Source organism: Thalassophryne amazonica, chromosome 13 (assembly GCF_902500255.1).
Source record: "Thalassophryne amazonica chromosome 13, fThaAma1.1, whole genome shotgun sequence".
In the NCBI taxonomy this organism is placed as follows: Eukaryota; Metazoa; Chordata; class Actinopteri; order Batrachoidiformes; family Batrachoididae; genus Thalassophryne; species Thalassophryne amazonica.
In genome coordinates, this window is record NC_047115.1 from 74,885,160 (window position 1) to 74,895,814 (window position 10,655).

Sequence of the window (10,655 nt, forward strand, 5' to 3'; positions counted from 1 at the left end):
GGACGGCACGCTCTCCAGCACCCAAAAGGATCGAAGCCCGGCGCTTCTGGACCCATGTTCACCGCCAAACACCCCCCAGGTGGACACGACAAAGCGACTCTGCGAAGGATAGAAAAGGTGAGGTAAGTCAGCAGCTACAACTAATATCCTTCAAAGGCACACACTATCAACATTCAGGTCTGAATTTAAGCTTTATATAAATGAGCAACTTCTCACAACAGGTGGAGGATCATCGGTCCGCACGCCACGGCAGTGAGAAGCGAGCTGCACAATTCTCATCAATGTTCAAATATACTGCGTAACAAAATACCAAGTTACTGTTAACGATTATTCAGACAATCAATCACCTCTGATGTGTGCTGACAGCATGTGTCCCTCACCCGTCCTCCTTCACAGGCACGATGTGTCAAACCCAGGCGCGGTCCTCAGCGTCTCACAAACGAACATCACAAAGTCGAGTTCCCGGCATTTCTGCTCGAATCACACATGGCTTAAATGCAGAACGCCATCTCATTATCTGCTTCAGCTGAAAGTCTTTAAGGATGCACGTGAGCACCATCCACAGGTGCTGCACATTACGTTGATGAGGGTGAAGGACTCTTCTGCCAGCACCTTCTCCACAGACAATAAATCAGTTTGCATACCACCTGGAGAGCAAAGAAAAGAAAAGAACACCCAAATGTCCAGCCAAACCCCCCAACACACAACACCTTCAGCACCTTAGCTGGAACAACATCTGAAGGACAACTTGTAGATTTTGTGTGTTTTATAACATCAAAAGACATTTATAACATGCAAAAGAAATGGGCTCAAACTGCTCAAGCACAGCAGAATGTGCACGAGGAGCAGACAACTCAACATTACAGTTGTGATCAGCGTTCTGTCTGACTGATGAAACCTTGTCAATAAAAAACTGAAGAAACTCCTCACAGGTTGTGGTTGTAGCGTCCATCAAAACAGAGGTGTGTGGATTTACAACTGAGTTTATAGTCTGAAATAACACACTGGGACGATGACAACTGCTCGAAATAATATGAGACAAATATTGTGCTTTTGCCTCCTTCACAGCCTTCTGATAGTCAGTTAGACTGTCCCCCAGAAAACCCAGAGACACCTGTAGTTTGTCCTTTCAATTCAAGATTTACTGGGGAGACGTTCCTGCTCATTTCACAAATACAGCTGAACTTACAGCACAAACATTTTGTGAAATTTGGGCCAATTATTTCCACACATCAATATATTACAGATATTTTTTATTGGGTTACTACATTCATGCTGAACTAACACCGTAAGAGTCTTTTTACGACCATCTTTGTCTACATCAAAGTCATAAATTCCTTAAGCTGTCACAAAGTAACTAGAGATGTTTACTGACACATTAGCAGTTCAAATTAGTACTTTGCAAGTGGCTCATCAGGTGCAACAGCAAAAAATTTGAAGCACTTCACAGAGTACTGAAGTCTAACTTTATGTATCTTGACCCAGAAATGTTCAGACATGTAAGTGAGATACGGACTAAAAAGTGTACAGACGTCAAAAAATCCAGCAGAGCCGAGCTGGTTAACTATGATATTAGCAAAAGATAAAAAGTAAAATATAGTCTATATCGATAGACATTTTTTAACATTTAAAAGATACATATTGTTTTGTCACACAGCCTTAAAGGGAACACAAAAATAGTGATTCTGCTTTGAACTACAAAATAACTCTTTATTGTCATATCATCAAGCTGAACGACATGTTTCATCAATCGTATCTGGTTCTGGAGGTGTTGCTTAACAGCGATAAAACTAAATAAAAATCATAACTTTATACCATTTGTAGATTGATTTCTTATTTGTAAATTAATAAACTGATCTTGAATTGAAATGGAAAAATTGAAATAATGGACAAAATCAGTCTTACTTGTATGTCATCTTCCTGCAGTTGTCCTGGCAGGAGCTGATCGTCATTTTCTCCAGGCCTGACGGTCTCTGCTGCTACAAAAGAACAAAAGATAATTCTAAATAAACACATTACAATAATAATACAATAAACACATAATCACATAACCATAATTTGTTGCGTTCTCTCGGCCACCATCTTTCTACAAAATGTAGGGCTCACTTTTGTCTATATATTGCACATGGGCTAAAACCACAGTGAGAGGAGGAGTCGCTGGGCTCAGCCGCTGTCACTTGAAGCAACCATGCACACAATTATACTGAATTTTATGGCTTAAAATGTAGTTAAGTTGTCATGGAGGAAACTATCTATAGAGACCAAAACTGTTTTTGTACCAGTCTGTAAATATGTTCATTTCTGCTCTACAGCTGGACATTATAACACAGAGCCCTGTTTTAGAACCAGCCTCAAGTGGCCAGTCAAGTGTGACACACAGAAATGTGTGATCACATTTTTGGATTGTTTCTTTGAAAATCGTGAAAGGGAGTAAGTAAGGTTTTGTGAGAAATTTGGTTTTAGTGTAGTTCCACATTTTGCCAGCAGGGGCCAGCCTCCTGGTGAGACGGCTCAGTGTCTTCAGAACGGCAGAAGCGAGGGAAGTAGACACACTTTCTCTGCTTGTCTCATTATTTTCCTGTTATTTACAGGTTAGTATATGTCACTAAGCACACCTTTTGTAGTTAAATTAAAGCAGCATCCTAACGTGCTATACCAGGAAGTGTATTTTGTTTGTTTAAGAGTCCGTGAAATACTTTTGGTCGTGATGCTAATTAGTGTTAGCTTAATTCGTGAGTAATGGAAGACACTAAAAGTCCACCGTAGCTGGTTCTTAAACTTCCTTTATCTATTGGTTAACTGTAAAAGGCTCCTGTACATCCCTTACAACAGTCATAAGTCGTGAGAAGCTGTTATTCACATGTGTGTTTATACCGGTTAAAAAAGTAGAACGCTAACTCCGCTAGCTTAGCCGTTTTTCATTGGTTTCCTCTTTAATTAAGCTAACAATGCTAAGCGAGGATTAGCATCTTCTTTGCCAGGTTAACTGGAAGTCTATAAAGTACTTACATGCAGCAAATAAGAGCATTTAAGTTTGCCCAGAAATGCATATGTTTTATTGAGCCTGTGTCATGGGAAAAGAAGACAGGACTGTTTTATTTATAGTTTTGGACCGCATTGGTATGCATTTTCATTTGTTTTCAAATTAATTTGCATATGTTTTGGCAAGTGGATAATTTTTTTTTTTAAGGCAAACGTTACAAACAGTGAACACGTAGCTGGAATACAGTTTATTGTATAAAGAAAATACATTTGATTGTATAAAGAAAATAAAGAACGGCAGAAGCGAGGGAGAGAGACACACTTTCTCTGCTTGTCTCATTATTTTCCTGTTATTTACAGGACAATTAATCTGGCAACAGTCCTCGTACGGGGCCTGTTACAGATTCTTGGTGGCCCGTACAGGGATTGGCTCTTCATATTTATTAAGGGCTGATCCCAAAATCCTGCGATATCTGCGAGGAGACGGTGAGCTGGTGGTGTGATCCAGGGGAGTTGTGACCCACTACGAGCAAACGGGTGGCTGAGAGGGACCAGTGTTCAGAGGACTGGAGAACCATCACCATGGCGGACGGTGAACGGAAGAGCCTAGTGTGGGACATTAGGAAAGGCCTGTTTTCTCTCTGCGAGCAGTCTTCTCCAGGTAGCGGTTGACATTGGCCCCATCACAGGCAAAGATTCAGCAGAGCTGTCGAGTGAAGACGCCGAGGGGTGTTTCGCGTACATCCATGCCTATATGTGCGGTAAGGAGCTTCTAGAGGCTGAGGACAGTGGGATGGGAAAATTATTGTACCTGAAGGATGTTGTTGATGGTTTTCTGAAGGCCCAAAATAGCTTTACAATGACTACTGATGCTGGTGACAGTACAGATAGCGCCACAGTGATTGCATCATCCCCTGGTGCAGCCAGCGTAAACCTGACTGCCCCAGATAACCCACAGCTAGTTACTTTGACAACGGGTAATGTTACCTTGGACCACGATGATGTTTACCAGATGATGTACAAAAAATAATCTCTGAGTATGAAGAATTAGGAAGGAGGCTACGTGCCTATGCAAGCATTCCTACCTCGCCAGTAAATACGCAGCCCAGGTTAACACAGCTTACTCCTGTTGGGCAGCGCCCTCAGCCAGACACTGTTATACAGCCCAAACCTGAGCAAGTAGTGACCCTGAAGAACCTTCCCTACATTCAGCGTCATGAGTTTAAAGTTCATGGGGGCCAAATTGGGGATCAGTCATCGGACATCACCTATAACAGTGTGTGCAGGCAGATTGAGGAGGGGATAAAAGACAGTTTTACTGATTCTGAGATTGTGAGAGGTGTGTTGAGAATCATAAAACCAGGAATTTTCAAAGACATGTTAGTAAATAAGGAAGACATGACTGTAGCTGAGTTGAAGGGGTTCCTCCAATCACACTTAGGGGAGAGAAATAGCACAGAACTATTTCAAGAGCTAATGTGCACAAAGCAGAATGAGCATGAAACACCCCAACAATTTCTCTATCGTGCCATTGGTCTGAAGCAACGACTCTTTTTTGGTTTGAAACAGTCAGGCAGTGGAATCAAATATAGCCCAGACACAGTACAGGATATGTTCTTGCACACAGTGTATCAGGGAATTGGACACAAACACAGTGACATTCGCAGAGAACTGAAACCCCTACTCTCAAACCGTACAGTTACTGATGAAACAGTTCTGAAGCATGTCATGAGAGTAACGAATGATGAGAGTGAGCGACAGCGTAGGCTATGGTCAGCTCAGCGCCCATAGCATACTACCGCACATGGTGCACAAGTTGAAGGAAGTAAAGACTGTAAAGCAGCCAAACATGGGGAGATGTTTGAACAGAAGGCTAAGACAGACACAGTACACCAGCATTCAGAGAAAATAGATGTTCTCGCTAAGTAGTCGACTCATTAACAGACAGTACAAAAGAGACACGCATATCACTGTCCTGCTGACAGACCCAAAGTAATGACAAAAGAGAAAATCTATGGTTGCCCAAAGTGTGTGCAGGACGGCGTAAGAGATTGCAAACACTGCTTTTTGTGTGGTGAGCAAGGCCACAGAGCTATAGGTTGTCAAAAACGTCCGAAACAACAGGGAAACAAGAACCGGTTGCTGTCGGGGGACAAACAGTATCACAAGACAAGCTATATTAAGCAGTGGCCGCACCACTAGTGAGACTAACAGGCTGGGGACAGCCTATGAAACGAGTAATGGCAACAAAAGATGCGGACATGCGAAAACTGCTGCCAACTTGGTGTGTAATGTCACACCAACTACCAACGATCCTCTCACTAAACTGATAGGCAGGAAAGCTTTAGCTAAGTGTATCCTCAATGGCCTTTCAGTAAATGCTCTTGTGGACACTGGCGCTCAAGTCAGCATGATAGGCAGGTCCTGGAAAGATGAGTACCTACCTGACCTAAACATTCACCCCGTCTGAACTTGACGAGCTCATGGGAGGCAAAGAGAAGTGTCTGCAGTTAATGGGGAGCTTATTTCCTTCGGTGGTTGGGTAGTCATAAATGTAAACTTATCAGGAAACGAGGACCTAAACTTACCAATTAATGCACCTTTCCTTGTGGGTTCTGCACCTCTGGAAATGCCTCTCATAGGGTTTAATGTCATTGAAGTAGTGATACAAGGAAAACCAGAAAGACTGGCGCCCACTTTAATTCAACTGTTGAGTGGAGCCATGTCTATCTCTAGTGACACAGCAGATAACATTGTACACTTTGTCCAGACCAAGCAGACTGTTTCAGCTCAGGGACGTTTGAGAATAGGTCCGAAGGACAAAATTATCCCTGCAGGCAGTGTAACTTGGGTAAAGTGTAGGGTACTTCCCCAGCTCGACCCCTCTGACCCATTGGTGTTGTTTGAGCCTGAGGAAGGGTGTGTACAGCTACAACAGCTTGATGTGGGTGAAGGATTACTTGAAATTCAAGCAGGTAAAGTTCCCCTTGTAGCTGTCCTTAGGTAACCATACAAAGCATGACATTACCTTGCCTCAAAGATCTGCTATCGGTAGCATTCAGCCAATCAAAAAGATTGTTGAGACTGATGTACCTACTGACAGAGACATTAAGGTTCAGAGTGCCAGCACCCCCTCAGTTGCCCCAAACTGTTCTTCACAGTGGCACCCACGAGTTGATGTGAGTCACCTTAAGGAAGACCAGCAAGAGATTGTTAAAAAAATGCTGTTTGAGGAGTCATCCGCTTTTGCAAGAGATGCTAATGATGTTGGTTGCGTTCCAACTTTGCAGATGTCATTGAATCTTAAAGATGACATCCCAGTGCAGAAAGCTGACTTCTCTGTGCCAAAACCATTAGTTGCAGAGGTGAAGGAGTACATCCAAGATCTTTTAGCTAAAGGTTGGATCATCAAGTCGAAGTCTCCTTACGCAGCCCCTGTTGTATGTGTGTGCAAAAAGGATGGCTTGCTACGCCTTTGTATTGATTATAGATTACTGAACCAGAAAACCATCCCTGACAGGCACCCATTGCCCCGGATGCAAGATCTGACCGATACGCTGGGAGGCCATACATGGTTCAGTGTCCTTGATCAAGGAAAAGCATACCATCAAGGGTTCATGGCGGAAGGCTCACGCCATCTTACAGCTTTTGTAACCCCTTGGGGGCTGTATCAGTGGGTGAGAATACCTTTTGGTCTCTCAAACGCACCTGCAGCCTTCCAACGGAGCATGGAAGAAATGTTGAGCTCGCTCAGAGATGATTGCTGTATCCCCTATCTGGATGACATTCTTTGCTATGCAAAGACGTTTGAGGAACATGTTGAGGGTGTTCGCAAAGTCCTGAGAGTACTCCAACAGCATGGGGTAAAGTTGAGACCTGAAAAATGCGAGTTGTTTCAAAGACAAGTGAGGTATGTGGGTCGCCTTGTCTCTGCAGAGGGTGTGCACATTGACCAAGTGACATAGAGGCAGTACAATCCCTCAAGGTCAAAACACCTCAGACTGTTGGTGATGTGCGGCGCTTCCTCAGCTACTACCGCAGCTGTGTACAAGACTTTGCACGCATTGCAAAGCCAGTGTATGAGCTCCAAGTCAAACCAGGCATGTTACCAGTCCAGACGAACGAAACAAAACCAGAGCCCTCAGTTGCCCTCCAAAACCCTTGTCGAATGGACCAGTGAACACCAGGGGGCGGTGAACCAACTCATTGACATGCTCACGAAACCCCCAGTCCTCGCCTACCCAGACTTTAACTTACCGTTTGTGTTACACACAGATGCCTCTGAGCGTGGCCTTGGCACTGTACTCTATCAAAAATAAGAGGGTAAGCTTAGAGTCATAGGGTATGGTTCCAGAACACTGACCCCAGCTGAGAAAAACTATAGTTTGCACAGCGGGAAATTAGAGTTTTTGGCATTGAAATGGGCTGTGTGTGAGAAGTTTAGAGATTATCTTTATTACGCTCCACACTTCACCATCTGTACTGATAACAATCCCCTCATTTACGTCATGAGCACTGCCAAGCTCAATGCTATGGGGCATCGTTGGGTTGGGGAGTTATCTGATTTCCGGTTTGATGTGAAATACAGACCTGGCAAGGCCAGTGTAGAAGCCGACACCCTGTCTCGTATGCCTCTTGATGTCAACCGGTATGTGGCAAAGTGCACTGAAGAGCTGTCGTGAGAGATCGTGGAAGCTACTTGGAATGGGACTAATGCAGCTCGGAAAAGGATGTAGCTTGGGTTACTGCCCTCACTCTTGCCACAGCTACCGACCGAGATCCCCTGGCGCCCCTTCCGACCATCAGCAGGGAAGAATTGGTCAAGGCCCAAAGGGAGGATCAAGCAGTGGGTGAGATCCTTAAGCTAAAGGAGACAAATGCAGTAATGACCAGTGACATAAGGCGAACAGTTGGTAGAGTGGCGAGAAGACTTCTCCATGAGTGGAGTAAATTGCATATTGATACTGGGCTATTGTACAGACAGGCAGGTGAAAGACAACAATTTGTTCTCCCAGCCAGATACAAACCCACAGTATTAAAGCACCTCCATGATGATATGGGGCATATTGGCACTGATAAAGTACTGTCTCTGGCTAGGGAGAGGTTTTATTGGCCATATATGAAGCAAGAAATTGAAGAGTATGTCACCAGGAGATGTCCCTGCATAAAACATAAAAAACCCACCGAGCATGTCCGTGCCCCGATGGGTACTATCACCTCAAACTCACCCTTGGACCTGATATGTATAGATTATCTTCACCTCGAGCCCAGCCGAGGTGGATATGAATACATTTTGGTCGTCGTGGATCATTTCACAAGATTCGCTCAGGCATATCCAACCAAAAACAAATCTGGAAGGACAGCGGCTGAATGCATCTTTGCTGAATTCATTCAGCGCTTTGGTTACCCCGGCAGATTACATCACGACCAAGGTCGTGAGTTTGAGAACGACCTTTTCAGGACACTGCGGGAAAAATCTGGCGTTGGGCACTCGAGAACCACACCATATCATCCCCAAGGCAATCCTGCCGAGAGGTTCAACAGGACCCTCTTGCAGATGCTTAAAACACTCGGTGAAAAAGAGAAGGAACGCTGGAAAGACCATCTCCAAGAAACTGTGCATGCCTATAATTGTACGCGTCATGAGTCAACAGGGTATTCCCTTTACTTTCTGCTTTACGGGCACCCCTAGACTTATTGTTTGGTCTGATTGGTGAGAAAACCAAAGTGTCGCACAGCCACTATGCAGAAAAATGGGCAGAAAGAATGACAGAGGCGTACAAAATAGCAAGTGAAAACAGTAAACGATCAAGCGCCCGGGGAAAATCCTATCATGACCAGAAGCTCCGAGGTGTAGTGTTACATCCTGGGGATAGGGTCCTTGTGAGGAATTTCAGCGAACGGGGTGGTCCAGGGAAACTCAGGTCTTATTGGGAGAGGAGCATCTATGTAGTCAAGGAGCAGGTAGCAGACAACCCTGTGTATGTAGTTTGTCGTGAGACAGGGGACAGACAAAAGACAAGAGTCCTCCACCGTAACTTGCTACTGCTTGTCAATGACCTGCCAGTTGAAGCTCCACCCACAAAACCTGAACTCGCACCAAAGAGACAATCTAAACAAACCAGCAATCGTGACAGAAACAAAAGACACCAAAGTGAAACGAGTGATTCTCATTCTGAAGGGAGCACTGTAGGATATTGGTTGAGGGTCCCTACAACAGGAGGAGAGCCCACGTGTGCCAGTCCACGCTGTGAGGCACCAACCTCAGGACAAACAAATCTGGCCCCTAAACAAGTGAGCAGGCGGGTCCAAGTACCTGTGAGAGAGGAGACAGAGATCGGGGTACCAATAAGGGGAGAAGGGTGTGAAGAACAGGACCAAACATTTGCTCAGCCGGTAACTCGGTTGTCATCCGACTTAGATCTACCTGAAACCAACAGTGAGGATGACAAAAGCCTAGATCTTAGGGAAGAACGGGTTTCATGCACTCACAAAGCAGACCCATCAAGCGAGGTTAGAAGGTCACTCAGACAGATGTTCACATATCCAAGATTAGGTGAGCCATCATTTCAGCCACAGCACACAGTAGCTACACTCGCCTCACCTGCCATATGTGCATGTATGACTGCTCGTTACATTCCACCACAAGCAAGCTTTGTGCCGTACATCCCATACACACACACGCCTTACACATACACCACACCTCTGTTGTATTAAGTGTTCTTTGATGTATAGAAGCCTCTGTAAGAAGTTGGATTTGCAAATGTCAGGAGCCATTTTATTTTGTCTGGGAGCGTGTGACACACAGAAATGTGTGATCACATTTTTGGATTGTTTCTTTGAAAATCGTGAAAGGGAGTAAGGTTTTGTGAGAAATTTGGTTTTAGTGTAGTTCCACGTTTTTCCAGCAGGGGCCAGCCTCCTGGTGAGACGGCTCAGTGTGTTCAAAAGCCCCCGTCTTCAGAACGGCAGAAGCGAGGGAAGGAGACACACTTTCTCTGCTTGTCTCATTATTTTCCTGTTATTTACAGGTTAGTATATGTCACTAAGCACACCTTTTGTAGTTAAATTAAAGCAGCATCCTAACGTGCTATACCAGGAAGTGTATTTTGTTTGTTTAAGAGTCCGTGAAATAGTTTTGGTCGTGATGCTAATTAGTGTTAGCTTAGCTCGTGAGTATTGGAAGACACTAAAAGTCCACCGTAGCTGGTTCTTAAACTCACTTTATCTATTGGTTAACTGTAAAAGGCTCCTGTACATCCCTTACAACAGTCATAAGTCGTGAGAAGCTGTTGTGTGTTTATACCGGTTAAAAAAGTAGAACGCTAACTCTGCTAGCTTAGCCGTTTTTCCATTGGTTTCTTCTTTAATTAAGCTAACATAATGCTAAGCGAGGATTAGCATCCTCTTTGCCAGGTTAACTGGAAGTTTATAAAGTGCTTACATGCAGCAAATAAGAGCATTTAAGTTTGCCCAGAAATGCATATGTTTTATTGAGCCTGCGTCATGGGAAAAGAAGACAGGACTGTTTTATTTATAGTTTTGGACTGCATTGGTATGCATTTTCATTTATTTTCAAATTTATTTGAATATGTTTTGGCAAGTGGATAATTTTGTATTTTTTTTAAGGCAGACATGTTACAAACAGCGAACACGTAGCTGGAATACAGTTT